General features: G+C 55.8%; 1 protein-coding gene and 1 long non-coding RNA gene across 6 annotated transcripts in view; one reads left to right on the top strand and one right to left on the bottom strand.

Annotated features, from left to right (window-relative positions):
• ZBED4 (zinc finger BED-type containing 4) overlaps positions 1-2210 on the bottom strand; it is a 31264-nt gene extending 29054 nt beyond the window's left edge. For 2 of the 5 annotated variants that reach the window (XM_051839190.3, XM_051839187.3), the window contains exon 1: positions 2070-2210. The gene's annotated coding sequence lies outside the window, so the exon portion shown is untranslated. The remainder of the gene's footprint in view (positions 1-2069) is intronic. The other 3 variants (XM_089307780.1, XM_070053062.2, XM_051839189.3) reach the window with 2 other exon arrangements.
• On the top strand, positions 9-24949 carry LOC103346635 (uncharacterized). The gene is made up of 7 exons (XR_016217182.1): positions 9-61; positions 1856-4559; positions 4773-4993; positions 5528-6472; positions 17803-17965; positions 19798-19991; positions 23926-24949. It is a non-coding gene; the product is annotated as an uncharacterized LOC103346635 (long non-coding RNA).

Genomic DNA, 24949 nt, shown 5'->3' with positions numbered 1-24949 from the left:
CGGCTGACATGGAGGGCAGGCAGCGGCAGCCGTCGGCACGGGAGCCTCAGCCGTTCCTGCCGTACACACGCTCGGCTGGGAAGGCCACCAGCCTGACCTGAGCGGAGCGCCCGGCTTCCAGGTGCCAGGCCAGCACTTTCCACGCAGGTCACTTATGCACACTCAAGTCTACCGAGTCCCCGGGGGGCAGGGGCACAGCTGGAGAGAGGGGCTCAGGGCTGAGCTCACAGGGCCCCTTCCCGCGAGGGATTCTCAGCAGGGTCTCCCACAGAAGCAGGCACCCCTCCGCCCTCACTTTTCCATTTCTGTCCCTCCTCTGTGTCCTCCCAGTGTAGGCCCTGCAGGTGGGACAGCGCCAGGCAGAGCAGAGGGGCGAGACTGCACAGCGGCCAGGCCCCCCTCACCCACAGGGAGCCCGGAACCCGAGTGACCAAAAGCGCAGATCAAACAGGCAGTGAGGACGTGATGTGAGCTGTCCCAGGTGAAGAAGGCCAAGGTGGCCAGCAGCATGGGAGGGAAGGGCATGGACGCTGGGCCCAGGAGATGCCCGCAGAGGCCAAGGCTGAAAGGCCGGGGACAAAGCCTGATCAAGTCGCTGACCCTTGGTGAAACACAACATGTAAATAACAATGGATTCCCTCAGCTCCTGAGTTTCAATAATGCCCTGGGAAAAGGGGCGACAGACCCTGGCCCTCTGAGCTGCTCAGGGCTCCCATCACCCAGCACACAGAGAAGGAAATCAGACCAGAAGCAAAGTCAGGCCAAAGAGAAACAAACGACGCAGATGCAAAACGGAGAGCAGGGAGGCAGGGGCCCTGGTCACCACTGTCTTCAGCCCCAGGCCCACCGGGATCTGGACACACAGGCACAGCCGCACCAACACCCCATCAGTCCTTGCCAAAAACACAGAAGCCAACCAGCTCCCTTGAGAATTCACCTGAAGCTTTCTCCACGGTGTCTGGGAGTTTTCACACGCAAAACACCATCATCCGGGGTAAGCCGGAATTCACTGTCAAGTGGACTAAAAATCTTAGCTGCGGGGCCGGCGCTGTGGCGCAGGGGTAAGGCCGCCTCAGTGATGCGGGCGCCCCACGTGGGTGCTGGACCCAGACCGGGCAGCTCCACTTCCGACCCAGCTCCCTGCTGTGGCCTGGGAAGGCAGTGGAAGATGCCCAATGCTTGGTCTGCACCCACGTGGGAGACCTGGATGCAGCTCCTGGCTCCCCGCTTCTGACCGGCCCACCCGGGGCCACCTGGGGAGTGGACCAAAGGATGGAAAACCTGTCTCTCCCTCTCTCTGTAAACTCTGCTTTTCAAGTATAAATAAATGTGGTGTTTTTTTTTAATCACAAACCTAAATAAAGTCTTGGCTGCCTTCCGCGCAGGAGGGGGTGTTCTCTGCAACTTTCTGAAGACCCGGGGTCTCCCTGAGCCTGTGCAAACCCTCTCCTAGGAGAGCGCAGGGCACAGGTACCAGCGGCGTGGGAACCCCGGGCGCGCGCGCGGGGCGTGCGGGGCGTGCGGGCAGGGAGCGGCCGGCCCCTGGGACCCTCCCGCGCACCGGCGCAGCCTGCGGGGCCCCAACCAAACCCTCGCGCCCTGCGGAGCCCAGCGCGGCCCCCGCCCTCGCCGGAGCGGCTCGGGGCTCGGGACGGCGCTCGAGGTGACCGCGGGCAGCTCCGGGCACGCCACTTCCCTTTTCCCGGGAGCCGGCGCCGGGGACGCGGGGACCGGGGGCGCACGCAGCCCCGGCCCGCCCCGGCGGCGCGCCCGGAAGCACACAATGAGGCGCCGCTCACCTGCCGCCCGGGGTCCCCTCCCGCGCCAACTCGTGCGCTGCGTGTTTTGTCAACAGCACCCGCGGCCCGGAAGCACCGCGCGCCGCGGGCAGCTGTCAGCCGCGCCGCGCGCGCGGGTCAGGCCCCGGCGGCCGCGCGCGCCCCGACCCCGGCCCGGCCCCCGCCCGGCGCAGACAATGGCGCGGCGGCCCGGCCCCCTCCCGGCCCCGCGCGGTCCGGCCGGCGTGCGGACGCTCGGCGGAGGTGGCCCCGCGCCCGCCGCGCACTCACCTCAGCCGGGCGCCGGGCCTCGGGCGGCGCGGCTCCGGGGCAGGACGACGGCGGCGCGGGCGGACGCGCTCCCATTCATTAGCCGCGGCTTTGTCTGCCCCCGCGGCCCCTCCCCGCGCCCCGGCCCCGCCGCCGCCGCCCGCGACGCCGCCGGACGCTGCGCCCCTCCCAGGGCCCCGCGCGCGCGCTCGGGGGCGGGGCGGCGGGCGGCCGCACGCAGGCGCAGTTCCCGCGCGCCGGGCCCGCCCCGAGGCGCGCTCGGGCGGGCGGCTCGGGGAGGGGCCGGAGGGACGCCGAGGGGGCGGGCCCGAAGGACCACGCAGACGCAGTTCCGCGCGCCCACCCGCCCCAGGCCTCGGCGGGACGCGCAGGCGCAGTCCCACGCGCCGGTCCCTGCCCCGCCCCCGGGCGCAGCGGTCTACGCAGGCGCAGTCCAGGGCGTTCGCCCCGCCTAGGGGCTCGGAGGGTCGCGCAGGCGCACTCGGGGCCGGGCTGCGGGGTCCGGGCGCGTGGGAGGCGGGGCGCGGCGGCCCGCGGAGCTTCCGGCTGCTCCTGCTGGACTGCCGGCTTCCGGAGCTGAGCGTAGCCTTTCTCTGGCTGAGCGTTTGGCGCGGAACTCGAGACTACTCCCTGTTGACGCGGGACGGCTGCGTTCGCACGCTGGCGCCGCGGGGAGTGCCGCGTCCGGCGGCTGGCGGCGACGCCCCGGCCCCCGCCCGCTCGCCCCGGGCACGCCCGGTCGCACACCCTCCGCTCCGGGCGGCCCTCGAGGCCCCCGTGTGGGAGCTCTGCCGCCGCGCCGCCGGCTCCCGGCTCTGCGTGTCCGCGCGTGTCCGGGTCGGCCTGCAGTCCCCAGGCTGCGCGCGGGAGGGGGACCGTGACGGATCGCGGTGTGGGTGGTGTGGGTGCTGGGGGAGCCGGGGCCGCGGCCTGCCCGCTGCCCGCTGCCGGCCGCCCACCCACCTGCGGAAGGGGGCTGCCCTGGCCCTGGGGGCGAGGCGGGGCTCGGCCTGCGGCGGGCTCCGGAGGCACCTGGACGTCGCCGCCCCCAGCTGTGTGGCCTTGGACATGAGCCCAGCTGGTGCCGGCCCGAGTGGAAGCAGCCGAATCCCTCCGACACTGGTGACCGCTGGCCCCTGCAGTCGGTCGCCAGCGCACTTCCCCACCCGCCTGGTGGGCCGGGAGGAGTCTCCCAGAGGCGACGGTCACTGTGGGTGACCGGGACCTCTCAGCCGCAAACACCACCCCTCGCGTGAGGGATTCGCCCCCGAGGGCAGCGCCCCAGGAGAAAGTCCCCCCGGGCTCCTGGAGGTGTGGACCAGTGGACCGAGGAGGACACGGCCGGGAGGCAGCGTGTGCAGGGGCCGCATCCCTGCCCCCCCCGGGGGGAGGGGGGCTCAGCTTTTCTCGGGCCAGGTGTGGTGGGAGCCTGGGAAGGGGGTGCGGGGCCAGGGGCGGCCCAGGGGGCACCGCGGGGCTCGTCTTCCCTCCGCGGCCCTGGGCAGGGCCGGGGCCCTGGGCCCACCCTGGCCCCCTGGTGAGCAGGGGCATTGGAGTGATGAGGGCATGGAGGAAAGGATCACAGGGAGCCGGGGGTCCCATTGTCTTGTAGGTCCCCAGCCAGGGTGGGGACACAGATGTGGTGGTATAGGGGGTGTGACTGTCCTGGCTTTGGGCGGCTGGACCTAGGGGAGGGAGGATCCCTGAGGCTAAGGCGCTGTGGCCAGGATGTCCCACGTCCCACTCGAGGCCCCCACTTGCTTCCTTTCACTGCCTGGCTGCCACCCCTCCTACCACGCACCCCCAGGAAGCAGAGAGGATGAGGCAGGCACAGTCCCCCGACCCGAGTCCAGCTCCGTGCGGTCACCTCAGGGCAGGCACAGTCCCCCCACCCGAGCCCAGCTCCGTGCCACCTCCTCAGGGCAGGCACAGTCCCCCCACCCCAGCCCAGCTCCGTGCGGTCTCCTTAGGCCCGTGGAGACCCCTCTTGCTGGCTACCCCAGCAGTGCTGAGACCCATGCAGCCTAGATGGCCCTGTTCTGAGCTTAGTGTGGGCTGGCTGGGAGGAGCCTGGCTGACCCTAACCCTAATGCTGCCCCTCCCTGGTGTTGTCTAAAGACAGGGTTGCAACACTTATTTTAAATTTTTTTTTAAATTTATTTATTTGAGATGGAGTGTTACAGAGAGGCAGGGGGAGAGGTCTTCCATGCAGTCCCCAAATGGCCACAATGGCTGGAGCTGTGCTGATCAGGAGCCAGGAGCTTCCTCTGGGTCTCCCACGCAGGTGCAGGGCCCAAGGACTTGAGCCATTTTCCACTGCTTTCCCAGGCCAGAGCAGAGAGCTGGATCGGAAGTGGAGCAGCTGGGCCTCAAACCGGCGCCCATTTGGGATGGGGACACTGCAGGCGGCAGCCCTCCCCGCTATGCCACAGCACCAGCTCTGGTTGCAGCAATTTAAAGACCTGAAGTGGCTGTGATGTATGACTCCAGGTGAGATGCTGGCAGAGCAGGCTGGGGGCTCCCACCTGTTGGGGGCTGGCGCTGTGCTGTCCTGACCGGGCCGCCCACAGCCCCGGCCTGAGTCAGCTCCCAGGGGGTGTCCCGCCTTCTCAGCACCTCCCCAGCCCCTGGGGAGGAGGCTGCTACTTCCCAGAAGTCAGTGGAGAGGAAGCGCCCGGTTCCACAGTTGCTTTGTGCCCTCAGGCTGGAGAGGCTGGAGAGCCCTGGCGCCCTGCTTCGCTCGCGTGCACTGGAGGGCCTCCCCCCTTCCTGGCAGCTGGAAGGGCCGACAGACGGTCAGGGAAGGCTGCCCCTGCGCTCCTGGGACCTCCGGAGCACCCGATGGTCACCGTGTCAGGAGGGGAGTGGGACTGATGTCACCACACCACCAGCCTGGGGGGCTGACCAAGCCTGAAACTGGCCAGGTATGGGGACCCTGGCCCTAACTGCTAACCCCTGATGGAGGGGTCCTAGTTCACAACCTGGGTCCACGCACTGCCTCTATTTCCCTGTCTGAGAAATGGGCTGAGGGTAGCACGGCTGCTCTGTGTGAGGGAGGAGCCACCTGTGCCAGAACCCAGCATGGCCCTGGTGCAGGCATGGGAGGGGAGCCGGAGTCTGCAACTGCTCAGCCCCCAGCTTTCCTAAGCCAGAAGGGGGGGAGGTAAGAGGAAGAGCCGGGGCCCAGCGGCAGTGGGGCCCCTCCCTGGGGGCGGAGGTGTGGAGGCAGTGAGGCAGCCAGCTGCAGCCGCAGCGATGACCCAGGGGCCCCAGGAGGTCTCGTGGGCGCTGCCTGGCAGTGGTGGGTACCTCAGCAGAGGTGGAGGTGGTGGGAAGAGAACTTCCAGTGGCGGGTGTACCATGGGCAGGTTTTAAATACAAACTCTTAAATTTAAGAAAATGAAAAAAGACTTTGTCCTCTTTCCTAATCTGATTTTGTTTTTAAATTTGTATTTAAGAGAGAGACAGAAAACTCCCGTCTGCTGGCCCGCTCCCCAGATGCCTTCGGTGGCCAGTGGGCAGGGCTGAAGCCGGGAGCGTGGACCCCAGCGCGGCTCTCCCCCGTGGGTGACAGGAACCCACTTCCCTCCCGGGGTTCCCGTCAGCAGAAGCTGGAGTCAGGAGCCCAAGCTGACCAGAGCCGGGTGTTGCAGCATGGGCTGTGGTTGTCTTCACCCGCGGCCAGCGCCTGCCTCCCGCCCGGAGCTCTCACCAGCAGCGTTCCCCGGACCTCCCCTGGCTGACGGCGGCTGCCGACGCCGACCGGCGGGGCCCAGCACACACCCCCACGGCCCACGGCGCATGACGTAGCAGGAAACGTATTTCTTCGCTGTCTCTGGCTCCTGCTGCAGAGCTGCGAATCCCTTGGAATCTCCTGGGTGATGGCAGCATCTTCCGTGCCGTGCGGGCCTCCCGGTGGGCTCCTGGTGGCCCCAGGCTGGGGGTGCTGGCCACTGGAAGACCAAGTGGTGACGGGCGTGGAGCTTTTAGCCCCACCTCCTGGGAGTGGGGGGCAGCTGGAGGCAGGGTTGATGATCAGTGACGCCCGTGTCCTGAAACCTCGGTGAGAGCCCCTGCGAGTCGAGGTCGTGGCGAGGGCATCCGTGGGCACCCGACCCCGCGAGGCGGAGCTGCGGTCGGCAGCCCCCGGCCAGCTGTTGGGTGAACCCTTTCCGTGCCTAATAACGGTCTGGTAAACGAGCCAGTGTCTCTTCAAGTCCTCTGAGCCGATCCAGCAGATTGGCCTTTGACAGGTGGGGCTCCAGGGGCCACCCAGACTATTACCCACGCGGCACGGCGAGGGTCTGAGATGTGTCCGTCTCCCTGCCAGACGCCGTTCTTAGGAGAGCACAACAGCTGTTTCTTCATAGACCTTCTGGAACGTCTCTGAAAATGCTGTTGAGGTAATTGCAGACTGAGGTACAGTCCTAGGAAAGAATACAGGTGTGTAGTACACTCTGTTCGGTTTTCCCAGTCGATGGCATTTTGCAAAACTGGTAGAATATCATGCCCAGGACTGGCGCTGTGGCGTAGCAGATTAAACTGCTGTCTGCAGTGCAGTGCTGGCATCCCTTAGGGGCGCCGGTTTGAGGCCCGGCTGCTCCACTTCTGATCCAGCTCTCTGCTCTGGCCTGGGAAAGCAGTGGAAGATGGCCCAAGTGCTTGGGCCCCTGCACCCGCATGGGAGACCTGGATGAATCTCCGGGCTCCTGGTTTTGGCCTGACCCAGCTGGGCTGTTACAGCCATTTGGGGAGTGAACTAGCAGATGAAAGACCTCTCTCTGTCTCTCCCTCTCTATCTGTAATTCTGACTTTCAAATAAGTAAATAAATCTTACCAAAATGAAATCACATCCAGTGTACAAGCGTTGATACAACCCATCGATCTTACTGGATTTCCCGTTTTACTTGCACACATCTGTCTGTGTCTATTAAATCCCATCCAGTTTTGTCCCGCCAGGAGCCTCCTGCACCCACAGACACTGAAGAGATCCAGTACCAGGCAGGAGCTCATCTTGTCCTGTTACAGTCACGCCCACCCCTCCTGCCCCGCCCACATCTCAGCGTCGGTTTGCATGGATTTGTCCTCCGAAAGTTACATGAACGGAGTGACATGGTCACCTTCGATTATGATTATTTCTGCTCATTGTGGAGCTCCGAGCCGGGCCCACTGCTGGGTCTCCCTCAGTGGTGTGTTTCCATGTGCCCTGCGTGGACGGTGCATCGTGGTTTGACCACTGAAGGGCATCTGGGAGGAGTCCAGTTTTGGTCTTTGCTGTCAACATTTGTGTGCGCATGTTGATGGGAACAAAAGACCTCTCCTGGCTGAGTGAGCGGGCGCTCAGCTGCCTGCCGGGTCACGTGATAGCTGCAAGTTCAGTTTTTGAAGAAACCGCCAAATTGTTTTCCAAAGTGGCCGTACCATTTTACATTCCTGCCAGCAATGTGTGAGTAATCCGGTTTCTCCACGTCTTTGCCAGTGTGTTGCCACGACTTTTTACCTGTTTTTTTTTCCCTTAATCATTGGTTTCACAGAGACAGAGCTCTTCTCTGTTGGCTCATTCCCCAGATGCCTGCAACAGCCGGGCTGGGCTGGGTCAAAGCCACATGGCAGGATCCCAGTTTCTTTCTTTTTTTAAAAAGATTTATGTATTTTATTTGAAAGGCAGAGTTACAGAGAGAGGAAGAGACAGAGAATCTTTGATCCCCTGGATCACTCCCCAAATGGCCTCATCCACTGAGGCTTGGCCAGGCCAAAGCCAGGAGCTTCATCCAGGTCTCCCACGCGGGCGCAGGGGCCCAAGCACTCGGGCCGCCTCCTGCTGCCTTCCCAGGTGCATCAGCAGGGAGCTGGATCGGAAGTGGAGCAGCCAGGACTTGAACCAGCGCCCATGCAAGATGCTGGTGCTGCAGGCGGTGGCTAACTCACAATGCCAGAACCCGGTTCCTGAAGCCATCAGTGCCTGCCAGGCTCTGCATCAGCAGGAAGCTGAAGTCAGGAGCTGGCCCTGAGCTGAGCCCAAGAGCTCTGAGCTGGGACAGAAGCTTCTCATCAGACATTGCAGCTGCTGGGCGACGCAGCCGCCCACAGGCTTGACATTTTCGCGGGGTGATAGTTTGCATTTCCTTGATGGCTCACAACACCCAGCATCTCTGCAGGGGCTAATCTGCTCATGCTCTTCGCTGAAGCATTTCTTCACTTCTGCTGGGTTTCAGGTTGCCCCCACTCTTTCCTGTCGAGTTTCGGCAGCTCCATGTGTTCTGGCCGCCGCCTCTGCCCGGTGGCTCTTCTGCACATTTTCTCCCAGCGGTAGCTCGTCTTCGTCCTCTGAGCCGAGCGAGCGAGAGGTCCTGTTTACCAGTTTCTTGATGGCTCACACTTTTGGTGTCAGGCCCAAGAACTTTTTGCCTAGTTCTAGGTCCCAGAGAGTTTCTGTTTTTTTCCATAAGGGTTTTATGGTTTTACATTTCAGTCAATGATCTGGGACACAGTGCTTACACCACTGTTGGTGGTGCTGGCGTCCCATGTTGGAGTGTTGCTGTGAGTCCCAGCTGCTCTGCTTCCCACCCGGGTTCCTGCTGATGCGCTTGAGAAGGCGACAAAAGCAGGCCCAGTACACACACCCTGCCACTCAGAGCTCCTGGTCCCTGGCTTCAGTGTGGGTCAGTCCCGGGTGTGGTGGACGTGTGGGGAGTGAGCCGCAGGACGCACAATCTCTTTGTCGTTCCCTCTCTGTCACTGTGCCTTGCAGATAAAAAAGTCTTGGAGAACAAGGAGAAAGAAAAGGCTGACCTTTGTCCCTAGAAATGCTTTTGCTTGTCGGAGTGGGACGTGTTTGCGCAGCTCTTTTCCTGGGTTCTCCGCTCTGTCCTTGGCCTGCGTGTCTGTCCCTCTGACAGCACACGGTGTTGGTTATCGTAACAAACCAGGCAGAATGGCTCGTCCTGCTTTGATCCTCCTTTTTACAAATGTGTTAGCCATCATAGTTCCTTTGCTATTACATACGAATTTCAGAATAATCTTTCTTTATATCTACATTAAAAAAATCTTGCTGGCGTTTTCAACAGGAATTATGTTAAACTCATGTATCAAGAGTGGATGTTGGGGCCGGCGCTGCGGCTCACTAGGCTAATCCTCCGCCTAGCGGCGCCGGCACACCGGGTTCTAGTCCTGGTTGGGGCGCCGGATTCTGTCCCAGTTGCCCCTCTTCCAGGCCAGCCCTCTGCTGTGGCCAGGGAGTGCAGTGGAGGATGGCCCAAGTGCTTGGGCCCTGCACCCCATGGGAGACCAGGAAAAGCACCTGGCTCCTGGCTCCTGCCATTGGATCAGCGCGGTGCGCCGGTCGCAGCACGCCGGCCGTGGCGGCCATTGGAGGGTGAACCAACGGCAAAGGAAGACCTTTCTCTCTGTCTCTCTCTCTCACTGTCCACTCTGCCTGTCAAAAAAAATTAAAAAAAAAAAAAAAAAAAGAGTGGATGTTGGGCCAGCGCTGCGGCTCACTTGGCTAATCCTTCGCCTGCGGCACCGGCACCCCGGGTTCTAGTCCAGGTCGGGGCACCAGATTCTGTCCCAGTTGCTCCTCTTCCTGTAATGCTCTCTGCTGTGGCCTGGAAGTGCAGTGGAGGATGGCCAGGTGCTTGGGCCCTGCACCCCATGGGAGACCAGGAGGAAGCACCTGGCCCGTGGCTTCGGATCAGCGCAGCTCCGGCTGTAGCGGCCATTTGGGGGGTGAACCAACGGAAGGAAGACCTTTCTCTCTGTCTCTGTCTGTCTCTCTCTCTAACTCTGCCTGTCAAAAAAAAAAAAAAAAAAGGTGGATGTTAATGCAGGGTCTAGCAGGCAGTGGTGATGGGTTCCTGCCACTCATATGGGAGACCTGGATGGAGCCCTGGAGCCTGGTTTTGGTTTGGCCCAATCCCGGCATTGTAGGCCTTTGGAGAGTAAACCAGCAGGTGGGCTTTCTCTCTCTCTCTCTCTCTCTCTTTCTCCTTCTCAAAAGCAAAAAACCTCTTACGTCAACTTGTAGAAGAGAGGGATGTTTACTGTTGGGTCTCCTGTCCGTGAGCAGAGTGTGCCTCCCGATTCGTTTGCATTTTGATTTCTTTCATAAGCATTTTATAGCTCCCAGCATACTTGTTGTTCATATGCTCTGTTAGATTTACATCTGTAGTTTCGTTTTATTTTAAACCGTGTAAATGATGTTGTATTTCACATCTCAGTGTTTGGGTTCATTACTAGTGATAGGAGTAACAGTTTACCTTACGTCCTGAGGCCCTGCCGAGCTCCTTAGTTCTAGGAGTCTTATAGGTAGCTTCCTTGGGCGAGTCTATGCAGGTAATCACATCATTCGCAAGCAGAGATAATTTTTAAATTTGTAAAGAAGGTTTATTTATTTATTTATTTGAAAGGCAGAGTTAGAGAGAGAGCACGATCCACTGATTCACGCCCCAGTGGCTGCCATGGCCAGGGCTGGGCCAGGTCAAAGGCAGGAGCCAGGAGCTTCATCCGGGTCTCCCGGGGGGTGCAGGGGCCCAAGCACTTGGGCCGTCCTCTGCTGCTTGCCCAGGCCATTAGCAGGGAACTGGATTGGAAGTGGAGCAGCAGGACTCTGACTGGTGGCCATATGGGATTCTGGAGCCACGGGCAGCGGCTTAACCTGCTAAGCCACAGCACTGGCACCTAGCATGTTCTATACATGTTTATATCCCGTGGGTGATGGTGTTGAGTTCTGTATCTTTGTTGACATTCTGCCTATCAGTTGTCAGCTGTGGGGCCTGTAAGTCCTCAACCAGAATTCTCTATTTCTCTATTTCTCCTTTCAGCTCTATCATTTTTTATTTATATACTTTTATTTTGGCATATGCACATTAGGATTGTTACGTCCTCCAAGTAAATTGATCCTGTCATCGTATGTAATGTTCCTCTCTATCCCTAGTCAATTCCTTTTCTCTGAAGTGTGTTTTTTATTTTAATATATAATAAATAATTGCATTGTATGTAGTAACTATTATAGTTACTGCTAATTTGTTTTAAAGATTATTTGTTTGAAAGGCAGAGTTACAGAGAGAGAGGGGGAGAGAGAGAGAGAGAGAGAGGCAGACAGACAGACATGAGATCTTCCTTCTGCTGGTTCACACCCCAAATTCTCCCCAGCAGCCAGGGCTGGGCCAGGCCGCAGCCAGGAGCCCGGAACTCAGCCTGCGTCTCCACGTGGGTGGCAGGGCCCGGGTACTTGAGCCGTCCTTTGCTGCCCCCAGGGTCTGCATGAGCAGGAAGCTGGAATCCAGAGCGATCTGGGACTTAACCAGGTGCTCCAGCACGGGGTGCCCGTGTCCCAAGCAGCGGCTTAACTTCTGTGCCAAATGCCCACCATCAATCACATTTTCTAAAAAAATATTTCTTGGCCGGCGCCACAGCTCACTAGGCTATTCCTCCACCTTGCGGCGCCGGCACACCGGGTTCTAGTCCCGGTCGGGGCGCTGGATTCTGTCCCGGTTGCCCCTCTTCCAGGCCAGCTCTCTGCTGTGGCCCGGGAGTGCAGTGGAGGATGGCCCAAGTGCTTGGGCCCTGCACCCCATGGGAGACCAGGATAAGTACCTGGCTCCTGGCTCCTGCCATCGGATCAGCGCAGTGCGCCGGCCGCAGCGGCCATTGGAGGGTGAACCAACGGCAAAGGAAGACCTTTCTCTCTGTCTCTCTCTCTCACTGTCCACTCTGCCTGTCAAAAAAAAATTAAAAAAAAAATAAAAATAAAATATTTCTTTATTTGAAAGGCAGAATTACAGAGAGGGTGAGGGGTTGGAGGAGAGAGATTGAGATCTTCCGTCTACTGATTCACTTCCCAAAGGGCCGCAATGGTCAGGGCTGGGCCAGGCCCGAGCCAGGAGCGCGCAACTCCATCTGGGTCTCCCATGTGGGTGCAGGGGCCCAAGGACCTCAGCCATCTTGCGCTGCTTTCCCAGGTGCATTAGCAGGGAGCTGGATTGGAAATGGAGCAGTGGGGATTTGAACCAGTGCACATATGGGATGCCTGAGTCCTAGGTGCTTAACTCACTGCACTACAATGCTGGTCTCTGAATTATACCTTTTTTTAAAAAATATTTTATTTAATTTATTTGAAAGGCAGAGTTACTGGGGATGGGGGGGTCTTCCATCTAACAGTTCACTCCCTGATTGGCCACAACAGATGGAGCTGTGTCAATCCAAAGCCAGGAGCCAGGAGCTTCTTCTAGGTCTCCCACGAGGTGCAGGGACCACTTGGGCCATCTTCTACTGCTTTCCCAGGCCAGAGCAGAGAGCTGGATTGGAAGAGGAGCAGCCGGGTCTCGAACTGGTGCCCATATGGGATGCTGGCACTGCAGGCGGTGGCTTTACCAGCTACGCCACAGCGCCAGCCCCTGAATTAAACATTTTAAGTGCATGAATTATATGGTATGTGAATTACGTCTCAATGAAACTGTTTTTATAAATACACGCAGGCTCTGGTTCTTCACTGGGACGCCTGCTCTCTGCCATGTTGTGTCAGCTGTGTTCTCTATTCAACATTGCTCACATGCTTACTATCAAAATATCGAAAATATAATTTCATAAATAATAATAAAAAGTAAAACTAGAGACTTCCAGTTAGGGCGTATATGATATGGACTAACCTCTCCCTGCTCCTCTAGCTAAATATAAACTGTTATCTATATTATTTTTTAAATTGTTGTTATCTATATTATTAAGACCGGGAAATGATACAGCTGGCGGTTACAGGGTTGTGCGTGGTGGGAAGAGGAAAGCAGGGGTCCTGACCAGACACGAGAGCAGCCTGATTCTCCCGCTCCCGTCTGCAGCGGAAGGCAGCCAGGGACAGCGTCCCCCGGCCTCCAGCTGATGACAAGGGCCAGGCCTGCTTCCCCCACTCTCCCACCTAACAGCGTCCCCCGGCCTCCAGCTGATGGCAAGGGCCAGGCCTGCTTCCCCCACTCTCCCATCTAACAGCAGGAGGAAACACAAAGCGCTCCCGTGGGGACGTCCAGTGGTACCAAGTCTGCCGGCCCCTCCCCACCTAGCACCTCTGGGCAGCCTGAGAAACACCTCTGTCCCCACAGCGTTACGTAGATGCCTGGTAGCACCAGACGAGTGAAACACAGAACAGAACCAAGGACTCTGAAAACGAAATTGAGCAGGCGTGGCACGGTGGGTTGTATCAGAGCGTATGCTTGGGTCCCATCCCACACGGAGCACCGGTGTAAGTACCAACTACTCCACTTCCCATCCAGCTTCCTCCAAATGCATCCTGGGAGGTAGCGGGAGACGGCTCAAGTGTTTGGTCCCAACCCCGGCGTGGGAGCCCTGGATGGAGTTTTGGGATGCTGCTGCACTTCAACAGGATGGGGGCATGCTAAAACAGAAAGAGGATCCAGTGTCTCCCAACACAATGGGCAGGCTGTCCGTATAATGATTAAGAATCACCTGCCGTGCCAAGAACCAGAAATGCGTAGCTTGCGTAAGAAGAGAGATCCCCAGGCGGCCACTCTGGGAAACTTCTGAGGGTTGAAAAGCAGCCGTCACAAAAACGCTTCAAGGCCAATCGCAAGTTATCTTGAAACAAGTGACAAAACAGAAAATGTTAGCGAGAGACAATTTTTTTTTACAAAGAGCCAAATAAAAATCGTAGACTGGAGAGAATAAAATAAACCAAAATAAAATGCGTCTGACGCAAGAATGAATCTACGAACCAGGAAGTAGAACAATAGAGAGAAAATGGAATGAGGAAACTGAACATGGCCTCGGGGACCTGAGGAGCTATTTCAAAAATCCAACTTTTGTGTCAGTGGAGACTAAGGAGAGGAGAAGGTCTGGGGCCAAAAAAATATTTCAGGAACAGATGGCAGAAGCTTCCAAATCTGGCAAATGGCAAACCATCTAAGAAGTTTGGCAAACCCCAACTAAGATCAGCCCAAGGAAATCTGTGCCACACACCTCATCATTAGGCTTCTGGAACAAAAAGCGAACAAAGAAAATCTTTGAAAGTAGACACACGAGTAGAGAAATAGACGCGGGCTGTATGGAGTAACAGCTGGAATGACGGGATTTGGTCAGAAGCACCGCAGGCCAGAAAGAAGCAGAGGAGGGCACTTGCTGTGCCTGGGACGCCAGCGCCCCGACGAGTTCTGGGCGCCGTCCAGCTCTGACCCAGCTCCCCGGCAATGCGGCTCCTGGGAGGCGGCGGGTGGTAGCTCCAGTGCTTCAGCTGCCGCCGCCCGTGTGGGAGAGCAGGCTGAGTTCCTGGTTCCTGGCTTTGGTCTGGCCCAGTCCTGTGTGGGATTCAGGGGAGTGAACCAGCAAATGGAAGGTCCCTCCCCCATCTTTGTCCATCTTTGTCTGTCTTTCTCTCACATCTTTTCAAATAAATAAATCCTTATAAAGTGCGATTCAATGGCTTTAGAATATTCAAAGGGTTGTGCAATCCTTTTTTAAAATATTTATTTATTTGAAAGAGTTACACGGAGGATGGAGAGGGGGAGGGGGAGGGGGAGAGGGAGAGTGAGAATGAGAGGGAGACTCCACCCACTGGTTCACTCCCCAATTGGCCTCAGTGGGCGGAGCTGTGCCAGTCTGAAGCCAGGAGCCAGAAGCTTCCTCCAGGTCTCCCACGTGGGTGCAGGGGCCCAAGGACTTGGGCCATCTTCTGCTGCTTTCCCAGGCCACAGCAGAGAGCTGGATCGGAAGTGGAGCAGCCGGGACTTGAACCAGTGCCCATGTGGGATGCTGGCGCTGCAGGTGGCAGCTTTACCCACTATGCCACAGCGCTGGCCCCGATTGTGCAATCCTTACCAGTCAATTTTAGGACATTTTCATTATCCCTGAGAGAAACTCCATATCCATCAATAGTCACTGCCATCGTGTCCCGAGCCCAGGCCCCAAGTCTGCTTTCTGTCTGTCTGGATTCGCCTACCCTGGACATGTCACGTAATTGGAATCCTGTTGGTGGCTTTTGTGTCTGGCTTCTTTCACTCGGCAGAACGTTGTCAGGTTCCTCAGCACTGTGGTGTCTATCAGCACGCACGCGTCTTTATTGCCGAGTAGTACTCCACTTAGAGACGCGTCACTTGGCTGTGTTCCTCACTGTTTTCATCTGCACGCTGTGGGCAGTGCTGCCGGGCTTCCACAGTGTGGACACACGTGTTCATTCCTTGCAGACATTCCTGCTGGAGTTGCTGGGTCACTCCCTGCTCAGCAGCTCGAGGAGCTGCCGACTGTTTCCCATTCAGCTGCTCTGATGGCCGGTCCCACCAGGGCTGCCTGAGAGACCCGGTGTCTGTGTCATCATCGACGCTTTTATCTGACTTGTGGTTCCTGCCATCTTCATGGGCTGGCAGTGGTATGTTACTGTGGCTTAAAAATTTTTTAAATGCATTTGAAAGGTAGAGAGAGAGCGAGAGCGAGAGAGTGAGCTCCTGTTTGCTGGTTCACTCACCAAGCATCCACAGTGCTGGGGCTGGCCCGGGGAGCCAGTCCAGGTCTCCCACGTGAGGGGCAGACACCTGGCCATGTAAGCCTTCACTGCTGCCCCCCCACGATCTGCGTGGGCAGGAAGCCGGCGTCAGGAGCCAGAACTGGGCATTGAACCCGGGTACCCCGATGTGGGCGTCTTACTCGGAGTCTGAAATGCTGGGCAGATGATCTGCCGTCCCTGGTGGCTGACGATGTTGATCTTTTCACTTGCTTATTGGCTGTTCCCATGTCTGTGGAGAGCTGTTCATTCAAGTCCAGTGCCCTTTTTTTTTTTTTTTAATTTTTTATTTGAGAGGTAGTTACAGACAGTGAAAGTGAGAGACAAAGAGAAAAGTCTTCCTTCCACTGGTTCACTCCCCAAATGGCTGCAACTGTTGGAGCTGTGCCGATCTGAAGCCAGGAGCCAGGAGATTCTGGGTTTCCCACACGGGTGCAGGGGCTCAAGCACTTGGGCCATCTTCTGCTGCTTTCCCAGGCCATAGCAGAGCCTGGATTGGAAGAGGAGCAGCTGGGACTTGAACCGGCGCCCATATGGGATGCTGGCCCTGCAGGTGGCGGCTTTACCCACTATGCCACAGCGCTGGCCCCTAGTGCCCATTTTTAGTTGGATTGTTTTTGTTGTTGAGTTGAGGCTTTAATTTGGGGGTGAGGGGAGTTGGCAGAAGGTTTTCCAAATGCAGGAGTGAGTGGCAGGGTCATTTGGGCTGCCACAGGGGGAGAATGTAGGGACGCCGTGGCGAAGGCCAGCAGTATCGGATCCTGGGATAATCCTGGAGCCAATTGGTGTGACTGGGAGGCGGCTGGGGTAACAGGAACTGGTGGGACAGGGCAGGTTCTGGATTCATTCTGAAGGGGCGCCTACAGATGTGAGAAGTCAGGTCTGCCTGTCACCGGGAAGCATGGAGGCACGTCAGCTGGGAAGGCGGATCTGTGTCCTGTCACTGACAAAGTAGCACAGGCCGCGTGGCTTGAAGCAACAGGCATTTCTCGCCTCTCAGCTCTGAGGCACGGCAGGAACCAAGTGATGGTGGGGGCTCCAGAAGCTGCAGGAGCGTCCTCCTGCCCTTGTGCGTCTCTGGAGGCCACCGGCGCGCGGGTTCCTCGGTTTACAGTGACTTCACTCTGGTCTTGGTCTCCGTTGGCGCATGGCCACCGTCCCTCTGCACGTCTCTGTCCAAAGTTCCCTCCTCTCAAAAGGACATCGTCATTAGATTAGGGTCCACCCCAAGGACGATGTTAGCCTGGTCGTGTTTGCAAAGATCCTATTTCCAGGGGGCAGGAGAAGCTCAGGGATGAGGCTAGGAGCTGTGTGTCAGACGTGCGAGCTCTGAGAGGTCTAGTCACACGTCCCCAGAAGATGCTGAGCAGGCAGCTGGATATAGGAGCTGTCAAAGCAAACTTTTCAAAAAGTTCAAAACGTGAGTCACGCAACTCTAAAGAGAGGCTGTGTCAGAGATTTATTTAAACCATTAATGAGGAAACTGGTCTGGTGGTGAAACCTGCTCAAAAGAGAGAGGGAAGCATTAGTAGTGACTGGAACGAAGCTTGCTTGTATGAACTTGCTAATGTAGATTAAAAAAATTGGTTAATGTTCCACAGGAGCCACACAATTGCCACCTTTTTCCAGCTAAGATCTTTCTACCAGAGAGAAATAATTTCTACCACTCACTACTGGACAAAAATTCATTGGCATTGCTATCAGGCCATCCAAGTACTAAGTACTAACCAGGCCCAACCCTGCTTACCTCCAAGATCAGACGAGATCGGGCGTGTTCAGGGTGGTGTGGCCACAGATTAGCGTGTTTTCTGTGGATACGGTCTACCTTTGGTGAGTTGTAAAATGTCCTAATCAATAATGAACAGCCAGCTAGTAGGCGCACAGTGCCTCCGGCGGGCTGGCTCAACAACACTCGGCTTGGCCCCGGAAAGGACACAGTGTCGTCTTTTTACCCATTCCTGAGTTTGGAAAATGTCCCCTAAGATTTCCCCCTTGTGGTGACAGACAGGGTACGGCAGTTGTCTGCTTGTGCTCTGACCTGATTCATCTGGCCAGACGCTGTGAGCAAGAGTAATTAACGTGCAAGCCTCCTTGTTTGGCTGCTTATCTAAGCCACGTGGCCTTTCACAACGACCCAGGCCAGAAAACCAGCTCTGCGTGGAGATGTCATCAAAAGGAATGCAGGTGGGAGCCTCCATTGTGCCTGAAGTGCTCTCTGATTTCTCTTCCCAGGCTCGGACGCCACATCAGCCCCGCTCGGGTTTGCGTGCGGTCACTGTGCGTGTGGGAGAATCTCTAGTTCCTGGGGAACGCGAGCATCTGAGACAGTCCTCGGCTTGTCAGGAAGCGTCTTCCTCCGGACCTGTGAACCTGAGATCTGTACGCCAGAGCACAGGTGTCTGGGTTTCCGAGGGGTGGGTGGGCACTGTTCCAAGACGCGCTGCAACCCTGCTGCTTCGCGGTGGGCACGCCGTGCTGAATCACGTGAACCTGTTTTCTCGGTGTGACACCATGAAAGGCCTTGGTTGCACGATTTGTGTGATAGTATCCTGGTGAAAAGCAGCGCTGCTTTCTACCGAAACCAGGCATGCTGATAGATTTCCAGAAAGAATCAGGGTCAGTGAAAAACTTTCTCCTCAATTCTGACGCAAGGAAAGTACTATTGAATGAGTATTTTGGGGCCAGCATTGTAGCACAGCAGCCTAAGCCGCTGCTGGTGATGCTGGCATCCCGTTAGCAGGGCGCCTGCTTGAGTCCTGGATAGTCTGCTTCCAGCCCACCTTGCGGCCAGCGTCCCTGGGAAGCAGCAGGAAATGCACTAAGGACTTGCGCCCCTGGCGCTCACGTGCAGACCTGGAAGGAGCCCCTGGCTCCTGGCTTCCATCTGGCCACCCATGGCTGTTGAGGCCATTTTGAGAGTGACACTCTGCTTCTCAAATAAATCTCTAAAAAATTATTTAATTTGCTTGTGAAAGCATATTCTACTAAATTAAAGGATAGAGGTAGATCCAGGATGACTAACGGCTTTATCTTATTTCTTCCAGAAAGCAGGACATTTAGACACCCTCCTCCTTGCCTTGTTAGGTCTGTGCTTTCAGTCAGCAGATCTGACAGTTCCAGGGGACAGTGAGTCCTCGGAGTCAAGTTTTTACTGGGGCATAAGTGGGGGGCCAGGGATGATGTGTCTGGGGCCACGCTCCTGTTTTGCATAGCCCAGAGATGATAACATGCAGGGGGATTACGCCGAGTGAATTCCTTGATGCGTCTCACTGTTTATAGTTACAAGTATAGAACGAGGGGAGGAGGGGCCGTGTTGTGTGTCCCAGCAGGTTAAGCCACTGCCGCACACCGGCATCCCACATGAGCGCTGGTTCGAACCCTGGCTGCTCCCCTTTGGATCCAGCTCCCTAATGTGTTGGAAGGTGGCCCAAGTGCTAGGGGCCCTGCACCCTCGTGGGAGAATCGGATGGAGTTCCAGGCTCTTGGCTCCAATTGATCTCTCTCTAACTCGTCTTTCAAATAAATAAATAAATCTTAAAATAAAAAGGGGGGAGGGTAGACTGTCCCATGTTTGATTGGACTGGAGGTATCAGTATGAATTAAGAGATTTGGGAAAAGATACAGGGACATGTGCACTTAAATTCTACATTTCCTAGATCTCTCCTGAGTGTAAATGCAGTCACACTTTATAGTCTTCTTGCATTCAGCATTTTGTGTTTGAGATTCAGCCGGATGACTGATGCAGGGCCTAGCTTTGTGGCACAGAGGGTTAAGCTGCCACTTGGACTCCTTCATCCCATATTGTGGTGCCTGGGATCAAGTCCCACCTCCACTTCCAACCCAGCTCCAGGCTAATGTGCCTGGGAATGCAGAGGAAGATGCCCCAATTGCTTGGGTCTCTACGCCCAGAAGAGGCTCCTGGCTCCTGGCTTTGGACTGGCTTAGCTCTGGCCATTGCAGCCATCTGGGGAGTGAACCAGCAGATGGAAGATCTCTCTCTCTCTTCCTCTCTATATATAACTCTTTCAAATAAAATAAATAAATCTTAAAAATGTATGAATTTTTTTAAAAGATGGCTGATGCAATTCAGTCGATACAACTACTTTTTATTGCTGTGTGCTTTCCATTGTATGGAAATAACTCACTTTACCCATTTTATTGTCCATGGATATTTGAGGCTTTCCCCCAGTATTTCTGATGTTTAAAACTGCCTCTTTGAACGCACAGGTCTTCAAATGAATAAGTGCGAGTTTCTCCAGCAGACGCCCCGGCACAGACGCACTTAGGGACATATATGGACTCAGCCCTGCGGCGGGCAGTATGCGCACTGCGCTGGCTTGCATCTCCCTGAAGTGGCCACAACTGCTCCCATACAACACGCTCCTCCTAAAGTGCGACTTTGACACTCCTTACTCCAAAAGGTAGGATCTGCATCCGCATTTCATGAATCCGGACATGCCAGTCACTAGGTCAGAAGTGACACTAATGTGACTGCTGGGGCTACGATATGAGTGGTGGTACAGGTCCCACCTGGTTCTCTTGGGATTCTTGCTTTTAGAACTTGGCCGCCACTTCACGAGAAAGACCCCCAAGGCTCTCAGTCCACAGTCTGAACTAAGTTACCAGTCGAGTGGGTGCGCTGTCTTGAGAAGTGGATCACTCAGTCCCCGTGGAGGTATCTTGTTGGCGCTGCTTGGAGCAGACTAGCCATGCCCCTGAATCCTGTCCTAATAGCAGGTCCAAGGGCCAAAGGGACAACTGCTGTTTGAAGCTACAGTTTGGGGGTGGTGTGCTATGCAGGTATGGGTAGCCAGTGCACAAAGCTAACCTCACTGAGCACTGCCACGCCGTTCACCAAGACAATGGCGCCCTTGACGTTCTCATCAGCAGGGATGTGTTTCAACTGCTCCTTCATCTGGCCATCACTGGGTGTTGTCAGACTTTACCGCCTGTGCCTACTTGGGTGGTTTAATTTCCAAAGTAACTATTCAGATTATTGGTCTTTTCCACATTCTTCTCTGCAAGGGGCCTGGTGATGATACTGGTTTCTCTGCTGATGTTGGGTTCTGCCCATCATGCGGTTGTCTTGGCTGTTCCTAATGGTTTTGAAAGGATTCATTATGTGTCCTGGGTATTGATGCTTTGCAAGGTACAGTCTGAGAATGCAAGCCATCACAGATTGTACTTTCACACACCTAGATGTAGGTCAGTCACTAAACAAGGCATCTGGATGCAATCATGAAATATATGATGCTGTTTTACAGGGGTTCCCCCCCCCCCACGCACAACAAGGCAGCCAGAAAGAGACAGCTGACCTGCTGGCCCACTTCCCAAATGCATACAGTACATGGGGCTGGTTCAGAGCTGGAGCCAGGAGCTGGGAGCTCAACCCAGGTCTCCCACGAGGGGCAGGGACTCAGCTACCTGAGACATCCTTGCATCCTCCAGGGGCTGCACTGGCAGGAAGTGGGTCATGAGCTGGAGCTGGGTATTGAACCTGGGTACTCTAATGTGGTATGTGGGCATCTCAAACACAGTGAGCTTGTTTTTGTATAAGTAGGTATATGCTTTAAAATGATGATAGATAGTGTGGTAGGTGTATAAAGCCGTGACACAGTCACTGATCATGAAGTGGTGTACGTGATTGTATGTGTTATGTTTTTGTATGACCGGCAGAGCAGGTTTGTTTGCACCAACATCACCACAAACACGGGAGGAATGTGTTGTGCTGCGGTGGCTATGATGTCACTACGGAGTTAGTTTTTCTGCTCCCTTCTAATCTTATGGGATCCCATGATATGTTCAGTCTGTGGTCGACAGAAATGTCGTTATGCAGGACACGACAGTATTTTTTTTTTTTTTTTTTTTTTTTTTTGACAGGCAGAGTGGACAGTGAGAGAGAGAGACAGAGAGAAAGGTCTTCCTTTGCCGTTGGTTCACCCTCCAATGGCCGCCGCTGCAGCCGGCGCACCGCGCTGATCCTGGCAGGAGCCAGGAGACAGGTGCTTTTCCTGGTCTCCCATGGGGTGCAGGGCCCAAGCACCTGGGCCATCCTCCACTGCACTCCCTGGCCATAGCAGAGAGCTGGCCTGGAAGAGGGGCAACTGGGACAGAATCCGGCGCCCCAACCGGGACTAGAACCCGGTGTGCCGGCGCCGCAAGGTGGAGGATTAGCCTATTGAGCCACGGCGCCGGCTAAGACACGACAGTATTTATATTCCAGTCTGAGAACCACAGCTTTCTAGATGAATTTAATCACATTTATCTGATGAGCTGTTTCCTGCCTTCTCATATCTTTTTAAATTGAGATTTATTTATTTGAAAGTCAATTACAGAGAGAGAGAGGGAGAGAGGGCGATCTTCCATTCACTGGTTCACTCCCCAGATGATTGCAACGGCAGTGCTGGGCCAGGCTGAAGCTTTTTCCAGGTCTCCCACCTGGGTACAGGGGCCCAAACACTTGGGCCATCTTCTGCTGCTTTTCCCAGGCCATAGCAGGGAGCCGGATCAGAAGTGGAGCAGCTGGGACTTGAACCGGTGCCCATGAGGGATGCTGGAGTTGCAGGCAACAGCTTCACCCACCGAGCTACAACTCTGGCCTCATGTCTCATGCTCTTTATTATGCCTTTGTCTTTTTCTTTTGTTTGTGCTGTCACTTTCTTCAGTTGTGTTGACAGTTGTAAATCCTGGGGCCGGCACTGTGGCACACCAAGTAAAGCTGCCACCTGCACTGCCAGCATCCCATACAGGCACTGGTTCAAGTCCCGGCTGCTCCCCTTCCTATCCGGCTCCCTGCTAATGTGCCTGGGAAAGCAGCAGATGATGGCCCAAGTACTTGGGTCCCTGCACACACTGGGGGAGACCTGGATGAAGATCCTGGCTCCCAGTTTTGGTCTGGCCCAGCCCTGGCTGTTGTGGCCATTTGGGGAGTGAAGCAGTGGATGGAAGACCTCTCTCTCTCTCTCTCTCTCTCTGCCTCTGCCTCTCTAACACTCTGCTTTTCAAATAAATAAATAAATAAACAAATAAATCTTTTTTAAACTTGTAAATCCTACTTTGATTATTATTCTAGTGGAAACTAGATAGCTTTAACATTTTAAACGTCTAAAAAGAGTTATTGCAGCTGGTGTGGTACAGTGGGATAGGCCAGCACCTGGGAGCCTGGCTTCCCGTAGGAACACCAGTTTGAGTCTTGGCTGTTCGGCTTCTGATCCGGTTCCCTGCTAAAGTGCCTAGCAAAGCAGTGGAGGATGGCTCAAGTCCTTGGGCCCCTGCACCCATGTGGGAGACCTGGATGGAGCTCGGGGCTACTGGTTTTGGCCTGGACCAGCCCCAGTCATTGCAGCCATTTAGGGAGTGAAGCAGCGGATGGAAGATACCTCCCTCTCTCTCCAAATAAAATAAATCTTTTAAAAGGAAGGTTATGGAACTGGGGCTGTGGCATAGTGGGTTTAGCCATGGCGTGCAGTGCTGCCCATATGGCTGCTGGTTGGAGTCCCAGCTGCTCTACTTCCAATCCAGCTCCCTGCTGATGTGCCTAAGAAAGCAGTGGAGGATGGCCCAAGTGCTTGGGACCCTGCGCCCACGTGGGAGACCCGGGAGAAGCTCCTGGCTCCTGGCTTTGGCCTGGTGCAACCTTGGCCTTTGCAGCCATTTGGGGAGTGAAACAGCAGATGGAAGACCAATCTCTCTCTCTTCTCCCCTTTTTCTGTAAATCTGCCTTTCAAATAAATACCTCTAAAAAATTTTGAAGAGATTTATTTGAAAGGCAGAGAGAGATAGAGATTGATGTTCCACCTGCTGGTTCACTCCCCAGATGCCCACAATAGCTGGAGCTAGGACAGGCAGAGGCAGGAGCCAGGGAGTCCCTGTGCGTCTCCCATAGATAGTGTGCAAGAGACCCAAGCACTCGGGCCATCATGTACTGCCTTCCAGAGCGCACATTAGTAAGCTGGATTGGAAGAATGGAGTAGCTGGGCGTTAAACCAGGCACTGCGATATGAAATGCGGTGTTCCAAACAGCAGCTTAACCTGCGGTGCTGCAATGCTTACCCCAGTATTTTAAAGCTGTTTAAAAAGCTGATCCTAAAGTCCTCTAGTGAGACAATACAAGACTCCTACCTGGCTTATGTCAAGTTTACCTGGGATTTTCTCAAACTGGTTTCTTCGCTGGGGTCCGCGTCTCACTCTTGCAGTCACTTTTCATTTTGCTAGTACCTTTAGCACTTTTTAAAGACTTTGTGGATGTTGACAGGCTGTGAAGACAGCTTTATTTGGCTGTCTCCCTCGAATGATACTTTCACTGTGTAGGACTTCTGGGTTCAATTTGCTATCGATGTTGACAATCTTCTGCAGGTTCAGGCTGACGAAGTCTGAAGAAGGGCCTCGGAGCCGGCCTCTTCGCTCTCAGGATCCCGGAGTGTCACCTGGCGTGCCTCCACGAGTGACTTTCTGCACCTGAGCACATTTGTGAAGCCGTGGCCCATTTCCTGTTCTGGGAAGAGTTTCGTCTTCTCATCTCTTTCACGAGACTGTGTCTTGCCTCTGCCCTGCCATGGGAGTTCCTCCAGCTTCTTGGTTTGTGTCCAGTCCCCGTGTGAGGAGGGAAGGACGCGGCCTCTGCTGGCTGCCCTGGCGAGTTTGGACTCAGATAAGGAGACATCCATTCATGGAACGGAGGTTATATATATATATTTTAAGATTTTGTTTATTTGAGAGGTGGAGTTATAGACAGTGAGAGAGAGACAGAGAGAGGTCTTCCTTCCATTGGTTCACTCCCCCAGCTGTGCCAATCCGAAGCCAGGAGCCAGGAGCTTCTTCCGGGTCTCTCAGAGCTCCTGGCTCTGGTGCAGCAGGTGTGGTTGGGACCCCCAGGTGGGGCCTGATCCTACGGCAGCTCAAGGGTATGGCCAGAGGAAGCAGCAGCTTCAAGGTGGGCCCTTGTTCAGGACCGACTGCTGGGTGCTCTTGGATTGGTCCTATTCCGTCTCCAAGTCTTCACTACTCAGCCCTCACGTGGAGTGCAATCAGGTCCCAAGCTGTGGCCAGAAAAGGCTTTCTGGGGGGCTGTGGCCCCACTAGGACCCTGCGGGAACAAGGCTGACAAATCCAGTGAGGCTCTGGGTAGAGCACCAGGAGCTGTGGGCTGCCCCTTTGTCTAAGCAAGGGGGAAGGGCTGGCGTCTTACTGTTGAGGCTCTTCAACCTACAGGGGCTCCTTCATTGCCATGCATATGTCACAGACCCTCAGGGGAAACTGAGGCACCACTAGGCCTCTCCCTCATCTCAAACCATGGTGGACTCACTCTCAAAATGCAAACTGTCAGGAAACCACTGAATCTTAAAGTTAAAAAAAAAAAATAAAGGCTGGAGTGGAAGCA

The sequence above is a fragment of the Oryctolagus cuniculus genome, chromosome 11, assembly GCF_051225735.1.
Source record: "Oryctolagus cuniculus isolate XC-2025 breed Fujian yellow rabbit chromosome 11, ASM5122573v1, whole genome shotgun sequence".
Lineage (NCBI taxonomy): Eukaryota > Metazoa > Chordata > Mammalia > Lagomorpha > Leporidae > Oryctolagus > Oryctolagus cuniculus.
Note: the sequence above shows the minus strand (reverse complement) of the source record. Positions and strands in the feature narration are given on the sequence as shown.